The sequence below is a fragment of the Cyprinus carpio genome, chromosome B20 (genome assembly GCF_018340385.1).
Source record: "Cyprinus carpio isolate SPL01 chromosome B20, ASM1834038v1, whole genome shotgun sequence".
Classification (NCBI taxonomy): domain Eukaryota; kingdom Metazoa; phylum Chordata; class Actinopteri; order Cypriniformes; family Cyprinidae; genus Cyprinus; species Cyprinus carpio.
Window position 1 is genome coordinate 26,917,239 of NC_056616.1, and position 16,211 is coordinate 26,933,449.

Consider the following 16,211-nt stretch of genomic DNA (forward strand, 5'->3'; position numbering starts at 1 on the left):
GTCTGTGTGGACATACCATCAGCTAATGTATATAGCTGCTTTCACCACGTTAAGAAAAAACTATTATATATCTTTTATTTTTTAATATATATACAATGCATATTTATCTTCAAAAAAGTATCTAAGACATCTTACACAGACAGACAATGACATTCATATAGCATTCACCGTGTATGAGTGGCTACTAAAGTGTCCAAATACACTCACAATGATCCAAAGAAAACTTAAACCGCCATACAAAGCTTAGCACTCATCATTCAATAACAATAAATATCCATTTCCTTAGAAACCGGCTCCCTTCCATAAAACGGGTATCAATTAGCAAAAAAAAAAAGCGTGTGGTGTTGCAGGGAAAAAGAAATTAATGCAAGGGAGTCAAACTGTGAAAATATTATTTTGATTCATAGAGCTTCACTCGGAATAGGCCCTCATCTGGCGCCACACTCTCATTTCAATATCAAACGCTTTTCCAAACAACACAAGAGCAGGAGCTCCACAAAGACCTATCATGGGCCCTATGATATTCCCAGCAAGTGCTAAGTGGAGAGGAGCGAGACCTGGATGGACGGCCCGAGAATCCAGGATTTTCCTTATTCTCCATTTCGGTGGACCTGCAGTGTGTTGTGAATCTCCTTCCATCTCAGCTCGTTAATTTTCACATAAATGGGGTTGTGAATAAATATGTAAGTATGATATATCCAGCGCCGACTGATGTCAAACACTTTGAGATAAGCCAAACAATTAAATGAAAAGACGAAATGATATGGAGTTGTGAGGCATAACAGAGGAAAGTCTGAACAACTTGTACTTTATAATTGAAATTACTATGATGAGGCAATGAAGAATTGAGAATTTTCTATAAACCATTGTGTGGAAACCTCTGCTAGTGGCTTTAAAAGAGCAGGATATTCCGTGTAGAAATGGTCATTAATAATGGCAAATAATTATGCTGTATTTTGTCACACTGCATTTCTTCTGAGTTATGAAGGCACATATTTAATTAGCACCCTCTATTAAATCAGTTATGTCACTTTTAAAAACGAGTGCGGTTCCTTCGGGGAAAAGAAAAAAAAAAATGCCCATGAAAACATGTACTCCTAATCCAGAAATTATATACGAGATGGTTTATAAAGGCTGCCCAGGACAGACCAAACCTTTTTACTTGTTGTGTTCCTGCTGCTCACACTGAAGATTCTTTCTATCCATTATACACAAATAATAAAAAAACATAACAGAAAGCAATATTGACAGATATTGTAAAATACGATTAGATATGAAAGTGGGAACATTTCTTACAGATTTGAAATGCTTAAACAGCTGTCATGTAATAAAAAAAAAAAAAAAAAAAAAAAAAAAAAAAAAAAAAAAAAAAAAACTATAAGAAAACAAATAAAAAAAAAAAAAAAAAAAAAAACATAAAAAAAAAAAAAAAAAAAAAAAAAAAAAAAACAAAAAAAAAAAAAAAAAAAAAAAACAAAAAAAAAAAAAAAACAAAAAAAAAAAAAAAAAAAAAAAAAAAAAAAAATAAAAACACAAAAAAAAAAAAAAAAAAAAAAAAAAAAAAAAAAATAAAAAAAAAAAAAAAAAAAAAAAAAAAAAAAAAAAAAAAAAAAAAAAAAAAAAAAAAACATAACATGATAGAAAAACCAAAGATGTAATGACCATGAGAGTACTGGGACGAAATTGGGTTAAACAAAAAAAATTGTTAAAAAGTTTATTACTACCAATCAAAAGTTTGGGGTGTTTGTGAAGGTTTTTGTCATTTGTTTTTGTTTTGGTTTTTTTTTGGTTTTTTTTAAGTAAGAAACACATTAAATTGTGATCAAAAGTGTCAGTAAAGAATTACAAAAGGTTTCCTTATCAAATAAATGCTGTTAAATTATTTCCACAAAATATTAATCAGCAATACTGTTTTTAACACTGCTACATCATAAACGTAATGGTTTGGCATATCTATAAGATTTCTAAAGAGTCGTGGTGACACTGAAGATGGGAAATTTACACCTTTAAAATATATTCAAATGTATAATGTTTCACAATATTATTTTTTTACTTTAATTTTTAATTAAACAACACTTGTGGCGGAACATAAGAAGACACTCACTGCAAATTTTACCAACCTCAGATTTTGTAAATCGGTAACTGTTCGGCCTATGCATCAAAATATATATCCCTGATATTTATTTTTCAAGTTGAATATATTAGGCTATTTATTTCAATGTGAAGAAATTATGTTTAATAGGCTGACCAAAGGTGATGATGTGTTCTAGTAAACATTCAAGTGACACAAATCTCTAAATTCATTTTGATTTTTTGCAAAATAAAGTTGTGTGACATTTTGTTCCATGTCTAATGGTCTCAAGGGAATCAGAGTGCATATGATATGATATGAGATATGAAAAAATCAGGAAGAACACAACAGAAAACAGTAATGTGAAGTCTCTTAAAATAGAGATACAATAGAAAGTCACTTGGGACAATGTGTTATATTTTTAGATGATGAATAATAACTGAGAGCGTGGTGAATATGAGCTGATATTTTTGTATTCATATTTCATCATAATTATATCAGAGCACCAGTCCTTATTTGATTATCAAGGACCCTGGATGAAATGAAACTTAGCTAACTTGTAGTTTCGGGGATCAACAGCTTTTGAATCCTACATGGAAAAAATCATCTCCCTCCCAACACAGAAATGAGCCTTTACCAAAGTCTAAATTTGTGTCAAATTTGTTCATCTGTTGTACGTGGGGTTAGCCTTTTTTTAGCCACATCCTTTATATGCTAATTTCGATCTCGTTGTCGGCGGCCGGCACAGGTGTTGGTGAAACTCTTCTTGTGCATACGCATTGTTCATCGGCTAACGCCACACACCTGTCAAATCACTTGGGATGTCATAGTTCCCGATATTTCTTGGCAACAACCTGCAAAAAAAGTGGATGGGGAAATAGATATTAATAATTACAATTAAAAACAAATGTAACTAACATTTAAAGATGCCTTTAGTTTGACCTGCACTGTTGCAAACGAAGCAGACTCAAATCTGCATCGCATTACAACTCAAAACATCAGCTTCATGTTTGCTTATACTTAACTAGACCATTGCACTTCAACGTTTTAAATTATTTATACTGACTGTTAAAATGTTTAGTGTCAATAAGACATCTTTTTAAAGAAATGATGCTTTATTTAGAACTCAGGACGCAATAAATAATCAAAAGCGACAGTAAAGACATTCATATTACAAAATTATATAAGTATATTTCAGATATAAATGCTGTTGTTTTGGAACTTTCCATTTCATTCAAAAACTTCCTGAAAAAATGGGTTTTAAAAAAAGTTTCCACAAAAATATTAAAGCAGCAACTGTTTCTTCCCTTTTAAAATAACAAAAAATGATAATTGAGCAGCAAATCAGGATATTATGAATGATTTCTGAAGGATCATGTGACAAACTTCATGTGATCAAAATTCACTCTTGCATCACAGGGAATAAAATAACATTTTAAAAATATATTAAAAAACAGTTATTTAAATTGTAAAATAATTTTTCACAAATATTTACTGTCTTTACTGGTGTAAATGCAGCCGTTGTGAGATACAAGATACATCAGGACTTCAAAAACATTTTATGGCAGCAAACAAATTGCAACGTGTACAGAAAATACACTGCAATCACTACTGGGATCTCCATTCACTTTAACAAAAAATACACAAAACTACAAAAGAGTTACTTTAAAGTTAAAATAGCTTTTTTTTTATAAAGAATCACATGGATTATTATGGTTTAAGGTTTTTGCTGGTAGCAATTGTCCCCCTAACTACACCATCTGGCGCAAAACGTGATCTTCTCCATGGGACTGTCCTACCAAGAGTGCAATTTCCCGCCAAAACTGCTTTCGAGAGATGGAATGGGAACAGTTACCGATAGCTTTGTCCCAGGTATTTACAGGCCCCCTTGCTTACCCCCAAACACTGCAGGCCAGCTATAGTGACAAGTCCCCCACTCAGCGCTTCGCTCACCTTCACTATGTGGAGCTTTGGCAGCAGGTTGCAGTCTTGCCAGAGTCAGATCATTCCCCGTCCAGGAACTTGCGGTTGGAGGCCCTCTCCTTCCTCCATGCTGTCAGCATTCTACCGCATGCAGGCAAAGGGACTGTTCAGGTTACTCGTCCAGCTTCGTAGATGTTGCCTTTGTCAAACCCCTTCTGCAGAGCTAACAAAACATCACACATTTCTTAATACCCAGTGTGTATTGGCACAGCATTTATATATATATACATATATATATATATAATATATATATACTATATATATATATTATGTAATAAGTATATGGATCTATAAGTATTATATATGTATGTTTATATATCTATTCTATATATATATATATATATATATACTATATATATCTGTGTGTGTGTGTGTTGTGTGTGTGTGTGTGTGTCTATATCAGATATATATATATATATATATATTTTTTTAATATATTTTCAAATGTACTCTTATGTATGGTGTCTTAATTAGCAGTTTTGAAAACTGATTTTTTTTTTTTTTTGTGTGGAAAAAATGGTATTAATTTTCAATAGTTTTTTCTATTTTAATTTTTTTATTTTACAACTCTATTTTTCAGTAATCTTGGATGAATGAGAAAGTTCAGATAGAACTACCTTTACTTAGAAATTTAAATCTTTTATTTACGATTATAAAATGGTTTTACTGTGGACCTTGTAGGTCAATTAAATAAATCTTAAATCTGAATAAAATAATTATCCTAAAAAAAAAACATCCTGACCCCTGACATCCTGACCCCAAAAACATCCTGATTTCTTTGTCTGAACCAAGTAGCAGTCATCATAGGTTTATCGACCACAACAAAAATTATCCTATAAATATTCTGACTACTTAAAGCATCAGCCAAATATCTATATCGACACATCCCTATTGAAACAAACAACCAAAAAAAAAAAAAAAAAAAAGTGAGCACAAGTCCAGAACAGTTCTACTAAAGGTCAATGCTAAAATATGTGGACTGCTTACAGTACAATGGATTCCATATCGAGGTAATCAAACGGAATTAACTTTGCTCATTTTCAGTGTCCTGACCAAAAAACAATATATCCATTCATTTCATTCAATCAGTTGATCCAGTTTTGACATGCATACCTTTCATTCGCATCTGGCTTAGTGGTTTTTATGAAAGCTGAGAACGTGGGCTTGGCAAATATGTTCATTCCCAGCTGGTGTTTTGACTCCTTGTGACTGGCTGCAAGGTTTGGGGTACCTTGGACACAGGCAAATCACAATCCCTCCTGGTACACATAGAAAAAACCAGTGTCAGTAATGTATTCTTTACAGTTCTAGTTCACAGTGGTTTAATGTGATGTTTAAATACAATATACAGTTGCAAAACAAGTCTTAAACGGGCTGGTTTTGATTCAAAAATGAGCCGTAATCCTGTTCTTTATAGGCATAGCAAAAGACAACAGAACACAAAAAAAAATGTTATGCTAAATGCTCATTTAAAAGAAATGCTAATAAAATCATTTGATGATAACATCTTCAGTTAATTTATTGCACTGTGAGCTAGATATGTCGTTCTTAGTAAAAGTACAGTAAGTGTACTAGATTTAATATGTTGTTACTTTTGTATGCTAAACAATTTTGGTGCTGTGTTTTGGACCATGATTGATGAAATCTGGTTCCTGAAGCAAAACCAGTCGAGAACCGACAGGTTTAGCAGTTTCTGTACAGTCACGATTTCGTCTCTGAAGTTGTATTTGTAAAAATTGAGCTTACTTTGGCGGTGCCAAAAAACCCCCTCCAGAAAAACTTCCTTCGATCTTGTTAATGTCCTGTCTGAGAACACCTCACCGTTGAAGGTCAAGAAAGGAGGGTGAGTGCCTGAGCCAAAATTGTGCAATCAGCTGGTTTCCAAATAAATAATAATAACATTTTAATAAACTTCTAAATTGTATTACAATATTAGACATTAGACTCATTTTAAAATAGATTAGATTATTTTTCTTTTTTTGTCCAAGGGAAAAAAAATTACTGAATCTATATTTTCTTGACCATTTGACCTTTTGACAGGGAAAAATGGCATTATATTTTAACAATCTCAATGTTTAATAACTTAGAACATATGGCATATGACACTTGTTAGGTTTTAATATCCAATAGAAATTTATTTAATAACATGAAGAGGTGGCATTTGTTCACTGACATTTCTATAAGGTTTCATGTGATTTGATCTCAGATTAGTGAACTTCTTCACCTCTTCAGGTCACAGTGAGGTGACGTTTGAAGACCACACCTTTGAAGCCAGAGGATCATGAAGAGGCGTTGGGAGAAGAATGGACAGTTTTCCGATGCTTTCTCCAGCCCATCACAACCAGCCTACAAACAGCAAACGACACATCTTAACATATACATCACCTCCAGGGCATCAGTATAAGTCCCCTCATTTATCTTACTGCCAATAACATGCGCCAAAGATGTGGGTGATGGAGACCAGTATCTCAGTGTTCCTATCGATAGAGTGAGAACAGGATGGTCATTGAGATATAAGATAAAGTGTCATAAGCCCCCACTTGTGGGCTTCATGTTTCATTAGGACTTATAAAAGACGTTACCTGACATCTAGCTAGAATGAAATTTTTTCAGATAACCATGAGTGCGGTAAAAGGATTGTGTCTTCAACATGGATGACCGAGATTTTTATTTTCACTTTTTGACAACTATCCTTTAATTCAGTTATGTCAGAACAATACAATTTAATTTACAATAGGCAAAAATATTAGCTTTAAAAAAACTAATTTTAATGTCATTATTCGACTCGTTGTTTAACACACATTTAATACCTTTTTTTCACAAATAAATAGTTTTTAGTTCATAAACATATTCTGATGAAGAATATCACAGAACCACTGCAGGTGCCCCGCCATTGACCACCTAGAGGGTCACTGTCTCCCTTTTGAAATACCCACTGCTTTAGCTGGACATCACTAAACTGGGACAAGCAGCAAGGAGCAAATGTGCCCATTGCTCTTTTTAAAATCTTAATTGAAATGCATAATTTTTATTTTACTCAAAAGTTAGTATTACAGATTAAAACAGTTGCACTGGACATCATTTAGTGATAAACCCTAATGTTCCTCATTATGGAGAGGAGAAACAATAGACCCTGGTTAAAAGTGAGTGACAGTGCCACTGTACGTTACTGCAGTGGAGAGAGATCAGTGGTGTCCTGAAACAGTGGCACCACTATCACAGAACCATATAGTTGACACTGTGACACAATACCTAGCACAATATGAATTATTTAGCACACTGGCATTCATTAACCACCGGCCTAGTTGTAAGAAGAAACACAACAGTAGAGTTGCTGACAGATATATAATAGGTTCCACTAGTGAAAATACTTCTATTTTGCATCTTTTCTACTTTTAACACAGTTTGTTTTCATTAACATAGTTTCAAAGGGAATCATGGGAGAGGAAATGCACCTTGTATAACACAGTCAGATAAATGAGGCAAGATGTATGTGAAAGGTCAGAGCACGTCCATTTCCACTCATCTATCCGTTCATGGCAAATTCAAGAACAGAGACAGGACTGGATTGCAGAACAATGGAGCCTCTACGATCTAAGAATGTGCAGGCCCTAATAGGCCGTTTTGCTATTAGGACTGCTTCGGGTTGCTCCTGTTGGATGGCAGTTCAGGGCTGTAAAGAGGCCGGAGTGCTGACTGACTTGACAACTGCCTTGTAGTACAGGATTTTATATGTTAAATAGAAAAAGATTAGGCCTGGAAGAGGGTTTGTTTGTTTACAGGGACATTTTCTTTTTTAAATAATTGTCTTCCGCATGGCTACATTGGAACTTGAAATGTTATCCATATGTATATCATAAAATCATAATTGAAGCATGCAGTATTGCATTGTCAGTGTATGTGTAAGTTGCTTTCTCATAGAGAAAGGACTTACCTTTTCAATATTGCTGCCATTTTACCATAATATTCAGATTGCAGATCCAATAAGCTTGCTGCATTGTTTGTAATGATAGTAATACTTGTATTTATTTCTAAATTGTATTTTATTTTCCATTTGTGTGTGTGATGGAAAGAAAAGTTGTAGTTTAGTAATGGTTGCAGATCTTACATCTACCTGATAATATGCACAATATATCGGTACCATATGTATGTATGTGTATGTATATTATATCGTATATGAAAAGTGCATGTAAGTTTACGTGACATTCGTCGTCAAGTATGGTGGGAACCCATACTCGAAATTGGTGTGTCTGCATTCTAAACCCATTTCAAGTGCACACACACAGCAGTGAGAAGTGAAACACACCGTGGAAACACACACCCGGAACATGTGGGCTGCTAATCCAGCACCCGGCGCGCAAAATGGGGGTTCAGTGCTCTTTCCAGGGCACTTCCAGGCGCCAGGGGTATGAGGGGGAAGACGAGAGCGCTGTCTCATCACTCCCTCCCACCTACAACTCCTGCCAGCACTCGAGACTCGAACCTGTGACCTTGTTGGTTGCGTACAAGTTCCAACTCTCTAACCATTAGGCCACATCTGCCCAGCTGCTCTGTGGTAGCGTATGATGTTGCAGCGTTAATGATGTGGAGATTCAATATATATATATTAGCCATATAACTAATATATAGTAGATATATGAATATTATATACTACTATATAATATATATATTATAATATATATATACTCCTATATCTATATAATAGATATATTAGATTTAAAATGTAGGAGTTAGTATTTAAAAATGAGCCTCGCCTTTTATTTGTCAGTGTGTTTTTAAGTAAGTATATAAAATATTTTATTTTTAAAATTTAGGCAAAATGCTTTCATTTTCAGCTATTTTCATATTTTTTATTTCGTTTTATATTATTTTAATATCATATCTATATATATATATATCTACGAACACACACATTATTTAATCTTATAGTGGGTAAGATTTTAATTATCACTGCGTTTCTAACAAAAAACATCAGAATATAGGATTACTGAGGGAATATATTTTAACATCACCTTTATACATAACTGAAAATCTATAACCAATGTGCAAAAAAAATCTGGCAATCCATCCATTACTCTACTTACAAATGCCTGGTCAGATGAGTATGTCACATGTGATCTCTACTTGTAACATATTGTTAAATCGTGAGTTACACTGACTTTATAACCCTCCATAAAGCTCACTCTAAAAGCTAGTATTTTCTCATCCTTACCTTGACAAAACACAACTCAATATCAGGTTCTGGAGGCGTCTCCCATGTGGAGACACTTTCTTTGATTGCAGCTGTCTCTCCTGATCTGTCACCCGAACATCCGTCTCAGCAGTATTTTGCAGATATTTGGGTAAAATGTCGAGCCATTTTAGCACACCGCGCTAATCTTAGTGATTCTGTGTGTTCTGCTCTTTGAGCGGACAGCCAATGGCATCAGGTGTTGTTAAGTCCGCTAAAGTCCGATGAAAGTTGAAATCTAGCTCTCTCCCCAACACGGGTGATGTTAAAGAGAGAGGGAATAGGTGAGAGGCTTTCTGTTTGGGGGCGGAGCTACTACTTGCCCCACCCCTCCTGCCACAACTAGCTCTGATGAGCTTGAGTGACAGATGAGAAATAAACTAGACTACTGGTAACGTGTGATGTTTTGAGAGATGACATATGAAAACATCTATGAAGGTGTTGGTGTTTTAAAATAGACACTTTTATTCTACATATACTGCATGTAAAATCTCACAATCAAAAGACCAGAGAGGTGTATATAAGCTCGTTGTTTAGAGTCTCTGCATTTTAACCTCTTGCGCAAACATCCTGTCCCTGTGTAAGCTATGTGACATGTTCAGGGCCCCAGAAACTCGTGAGTAGGAGGATGATGCGCATGCAATTTCTTAATGCAGTCCCCAGTCACATGCAGCACGCTGGCTAGGCAACGGCAGGTATACTATATTTGATCATCCGTGGAGCCCCAGGAGAATAAGTTCCCTGTTAAATATTTTATTGAGCTGACTTTGGTTTATAAGCGTGAATTTTGCATTCAAAGTTTTCGGGGGGGGGACAGTGACTGATATCGAACCTGTGAAAGTGAAAAGATTACTCATTCCTTCGTGCTTCCCAAATAGAGCTGACTATCCTAGATATGAGTGAAAATGATGATGTCAGTGCGCACCAAGTAAACCATTTAGTTCACTGTGTGTAGAATGTGTATGATTAGGCCCTTTCTTTCACACAAGCGAGACACGCTTCACAACTCTGCTGTTCAAGCTCGGTTGTTCTGTCCAGGCTGGATTATTTTGCAATGCTCTCGTGGCAGGGTCTTCCCAGACACTTCTATCAACCTTTACAATTAATCCAGAAACCACGGCAGCAAGATTAATTTTTTAATGAGCCAAAAGAATGCACGTCACACTCTGTTTAGCAATTTGCACTCAGCAAACCATTTTCTGCGCGCATAAAATTCAAGCATCTGATGTTGGCCTAAAAAGCCACCACTGGCTCTGCACCCCCCTTTAACTAAATTTCATTCCTATCAGACTTTTCTGTCCCTCGAGAAGCTTGCTTTCTTCAAGTGAACGCTGCTTTAATTGGCCATCCCAAAGTAAGCACAAAATCACTTTGCAACTGAATTGTTCCATCTAAATGTTTCCTCGCGGGTGGATATGACCCGCCCAACGCAATCCGAGCACTGAGTATGTATCATTACCTTCAAGATTCGGAAAAAAAACACGCTCTTCCATCGGTTAATTTTGACCCTCTAACTCTAGTCACTCTATTCAAATTCCCTTCTTAGAAAGAAATAAAAAATAAAAAAAAAAAACTTGCCCCTTTAGACTTGACCAACAAACACCAGCAGCAAACAACTTCACCTGCTGGAGCTTCCTCTGCTCTTTTTGTATTCTAGTGTGTTTTCTTTTAAGTTATATATACAATTACACCAAAAGCAAAAAAGGCCTCTAAACACCGGCTTGCTCTAGCTTTTCTATTTACTGTTTTTCTTTAAATTATATTATATAATAAAAAAACCTTGCTGATTTACTGCTTAAGCTCAATGAGACCCTTGTAGCAATTTGCAGTATTAATGGCTCATTTGTTGATTTGTTGCTTTCATTGTCCTCATTTGCAAGTCACTTTGAAAAAGTCTGCTAAATGACTAAATGTAAATGTAAATGTGTGTGGTCCATTAAAGTTATACTTAGCTAAAACTAAAAATAAATTTAAAACAATTTTAAAAAATGGCTATTTAGTGACATTATTGAAATAAAATAAACTTTAACTGAAATAAAATTTAATATAAACTAATTTTTATTTCAGCGAGTTTCCCAGGCAACATTTTTCATTTTAATTTAACTTGATGTAATAAAACAAACAAAACTACACGTACAGTATACAAAGTATACAGACATACATATACATACATTTGACATGTGTGTGTGTGTGTGTGTGTGTGTGTGTGTGTGTGTGTGTGTGTGTGTGTGTGTGTGTGTTAAAAGCTCTTAAAAATGACAAAAACACAATTTATTTTAACTATAATTACAAATGAAAAAGGAAAATCACTTAAACTTATTCAAAATATAAAATAAAAACTATGATATTATCTAAATGATACAAAAATAACACTGGATAACATCTTTCTGGGGGCAGGAAGCGAGTATCTATAAATATAATGAACACCTTACCTGTGCCATTTATCAAATGTTCCTGCAAAAGATCTCGTCCTAATCTTCATTATATTATGCTTTTTATCGTATTAACCCGGAGAATTCAAGATGTTGAAGCATGAATTGAGTTTAGTGAACTTACTTAACATCAGCATCTCCAGAAATGCATTTATTGCTATATGTGGGCATTAGCGTTATCCTACAGGCTGCACGCCTCCTCTACTGTAAAATACAATATTCGGCTACAAATATTGGAATCAGTTGGCAGTGGCATCTTATTTTATTTTATCTGTCGAAATTGTTTTTTAAACTTTGCCTGAATAACTAATAAATTAATTAATGGTTAAAAGATAAATTTAATCAGACAAGATTACACGAGCCTTTCCCATACACAATAAATCTCAGTAGAATATCTTCATTTTTTGTCATTTTTTTACAAGTGGAACATGAGGATTTCTATCAATGCTGAGTTCCCGAGGCTGCAAACGAACGATCAACCTTTCACCTTAGAGTAGTTCGGAATATGAGGTTTAAATAATGCCACCGCTTGAGGAGATTCCAGAAATTTTCTTAGTACTACAACATACAACAATTTCTCAGATGAGTCTCAAACTCTTTTTTTCTTTTCATGTCTCAGTTCCCAACAGGTTAAACGGACTCTCTGCCAGTAAATACATAACTTCTGCATGCCTGCCCATTGGCCTGGCTGTTTTTGGCTGAGCTAAGGTGCTTAAAAACTGTTTAAATTATGTATTTTTGTAAAATGTTCTACGGTTTGGTACCACTGAGGAATGTTTACAGCATGATGTTATCTATAAATCAATGTAGCAATTGTGTGGGACGCCATCTGATTAACTCTATCTGAGTATCACATTGATGGAACGGTGCGTGGACATCTAAGAGCCAGAAAGAAAATGGCGCACTAATGTCAACTCGCAGTCGTGTTCCCCTCCTGACTTAAATGGATTTTTCATTTTAACTATATAATCTTTTTTTTAAAGTACTGTTTTTTTTGTTGTTGTTTGTTGTTTTTTGCAAACCAAGAGTTCTAAACTATTGCATACTGTAAATGTGTAAGTAAGTGGTGCATATTTTAATGTCAATATTGAATCTACGTCAGTGATACACTAACATCTGTTTAAAGTTAGTAAAGGGGGCCATGTGTAAACTTACGACTCATAACCGTTCCTGTCCTTTATGCTGTCTGCCAATATAGACTTAAATTTCTTATGGCCAAGACCACGCATGTGGGGTGACGTTTGACAAATGCTGGTATGGATTTGTTGTTCTGCAATAATTTATGCTAGTTCTCCTGTATGTTTTGTAATAGAAAGCAGTCCTTGCGGTTTGCTTGCTCAACAACAACTTCCTTTAACTACTTTATTCCTGCTTGTTTCATGACTTTGTGCCCTAAAGGTAGTTATGTTGTTTAATTGGCTACAAGGTTTCTTAAGAGCAAATGTGTATAGCCCTGGTCGCTATCTATTCAGTACTGTCCATTTGTCCAAATACATAAATCAATAAAAAAAATACAAAAAATTGTTTTTGCCATCTTTTTGTGTGGGACACGTTTAGTCAATGGAATGTGATACTAAACGTAGTGAGTCTGAAAAAGTCTCAATTCCACAATCACGGTTGATCACTCCTGGTGATCACGTGCACAACTAAAGTGTTCCACTATAAAAGCAAAGAGTATCATGAGTTGATTACCCTCACGTCGGATTCACCTGGTTTCCATGACTGTAAACGGGATCCCCACTTATGATTTTTACTTTGCCTGTCAAGTGAACCTTTCCAAAGGAAATGCAATCAGTGTCAGATGTCTAAACTGTGAGCACAGCAACAAAAGAACACAGAGCTTTTTGAAAACCTTATTGACGTTAATGAAGTCGAAGAGGAAAATGTCACCTGAAATGAATCAGTACCAATCTTTTTTTGTTTTTTTGTGTCCATTTTAGGGCACTGGGTATTAACTGTGATTTTTCGTGTGTTTACTCATTAACGACCTGCTACAATCAGTAGCCTTTCTTGGGATATTTACAATCCATACTATTCATCAAACTTAACTTAACATTCCACCAGTCAACCTGATTTATTAAATTTATTTTTGTATTCTTGAATGTTAATTTTTTTTTCATTTACATAAAATAGAATGAATTCATAAAGCTTCCCAAATAAGGTTTTGATTGAAATGCCAGTGCTAAATAAAATAAACAATATTATTAATAATATTAATAATTATTTTAAATAACTATAATTTGTTAGCATAATTTGTCATTTTAATACTTATTTTGTGTATCTTAAAAATAAATAAATATTAAAAATACAATTGATTTAAAATTGTATTTTAAAATACTCAATTGTTAATATTTTTATATCAAATTAATAATAAAGTTAAATGAAATCAAATGCTAATTTTTATAAACATACATTTTATTTAATTTAGTATAAAGATAAAAAAATAAATAAATTTATAAGAAACATAAATTGCTAAATTTTTAACACCTGATTTTACATTCTGAAATTAAATAACATTTGAGTATAATTTGGGAAAAATAGGGGTTCAGTGAAAAAAAAACTGGTTGTGTGAACCAAGGTTTAACAATTCATTTTCAGGTTGTCTTCACATTGTTTTCAAGGGCCAAAGGTGGGCAGAAATATGAATGCTGTTACAAACCACACCCAACTGACCTTCAGATTCACGTTAACATCAACTTTAAAGCCTTCTTTCTTTATTAAAACAAAATAAAATAAAAAGTTCTAGTTATTTTATGCAGACGTCATAAACCCAAAGACCTTACCTTGACAAAAAGCGCAATATTAGGCTGATCTGGGTCGGGAACTGCAGCTGGCTCTTCCACAGTGCTGTTCTCCACGTCCTTCAGGCTGTAGTCAACTACCTCCTCAGGTTCTGGAGATCCGTCTTCTGGGGGAGACTGTAAGCCATGAGCAGGTCTTCGTGGACCAATGAGGGCTGGTCATCACAAGGATCTCCAGTTTCCTCGAAAGATGAAGATCCGTAAACATCTCCATTCGGCAGAGAGGCCACCATGAGCTCGCTTTCGAGCTGCTCTCCTGGTTCACTTGTGGGTGAAGGCTGTTCTTCTTCCTCTTGAGATGTTCTTCTCATATTCATATAGTCTGGAGACAGTTGATTGACCGTGCTGTACAGCGGCTCCTCTGGAATTTCCTTACTTGCACCTTGATTCTCATATTTCGGCTCTGGGTTGTTGTCATATGGCTTTTCATATATGTTTTCCTTTGTCTCTTCTATTTGTTCATATATATTTTCTTGGTTGTTTGTGGCCATGATTAAAGCTCTTCTAGGACTGTGGAGAAGTGCGAGGAAGTCTGGAGAAGTTGGAAAGTTGAGCCTCAGCCCTCACCTGTTGCAGCGGAAGATGACAGGTCACTTATAAATGAACTTTGGTCGATGACTATGTCATAAAATGTGAGCAGCACAAAAAAAGTGACTCCCTGCTGTAGATCTTCATATCTTATTGCAAGGGCGTATCTAATTGACACTAGGGACATATCCCATGTCCTACTAAAATGTAATAATTTTGATATAAAACCATTAAGTAGCCTAGCCTATATGTAAACCAAACTGTGTTTGTTAATGGCGGACCAAACTGACATAGGTCATACCCAAAAACCACTAATATTACCTGAGAAAGTAAAACACGCTAGAATACTTGTGGTGCGTTTCAAGGACATACATTTAAGGAAACCCAGTAGCATGTAGCTGGTTTTACGATCATAGTGCTCTGTGCACAGTTCAGTTGCATGATTAAAATTTACAATCTTGTAAACTAGATGTTGTTAAACACTGAAGGTAAAAAGCAAACTGGTTAGCTGGAGAGAGCCAACAAAAGACAACGTAAATTATTAATGTTAATTAAATATTCACAAAAACACTAAAAATGAAGAAGTTGTGTGGTTTTACGCCTATTTTGGTGATTTTTGATTTTGTTTTTTGAACATTTGTTAAGAAAAATTTTAAAAGGATAAAAGTTACAACACCCAAACAAGATAATAATCATCATTTAAAAAAATAGCCGGTTCTTAATATAATAAATTAATAAAAAAAATTATTTAAAAAGTTCCACAGCCCTGTTTGTACCCTTTGTAACCTTTATATTTTTTATTAAAAATATACGATTGGCATCAGCACCCTAATACACTTTGGGACATGACACAAAACATTAATATAAAAAATGATAATTTTATAATAAAAAATAATATAAAAATAATGTTACACTAAAATAAGACAAATAAAATAATGTTCACTAAAAAAAATCCTGAATCTCAAGAGGTGTTTGCCACACAGCGTTTTCCAAGACTGTGTTTTAAATGGCAGTTTCACCCACAAAGGCCTATGTCAGCATAATCATCACACAAGTGATTCACTGGTTGTTATGAAGCCATTTCTGAGCGAAGTCCGGGGAATAAACTTATGGTTTAAACACAAATGGAGGTTAATACTCATCCATGGTCTGTGGGTGTTACAACG

At 34.5% G+C, this 16,211-nt stretch overlaps 1 pseudogene; it reads right to left on the bottom strand.

The window, feature by feature from the left end:
* Nucleotides 1–2,785: 2,785 nt before the first annotated feature.
* On the bottom strand, nucleotides 2,786–15,139 carry LOC122140974 (annotated as a pseudogene).
* Nucleotides 15,140–16,211: the final 1,072 nt, after the last annotated feature.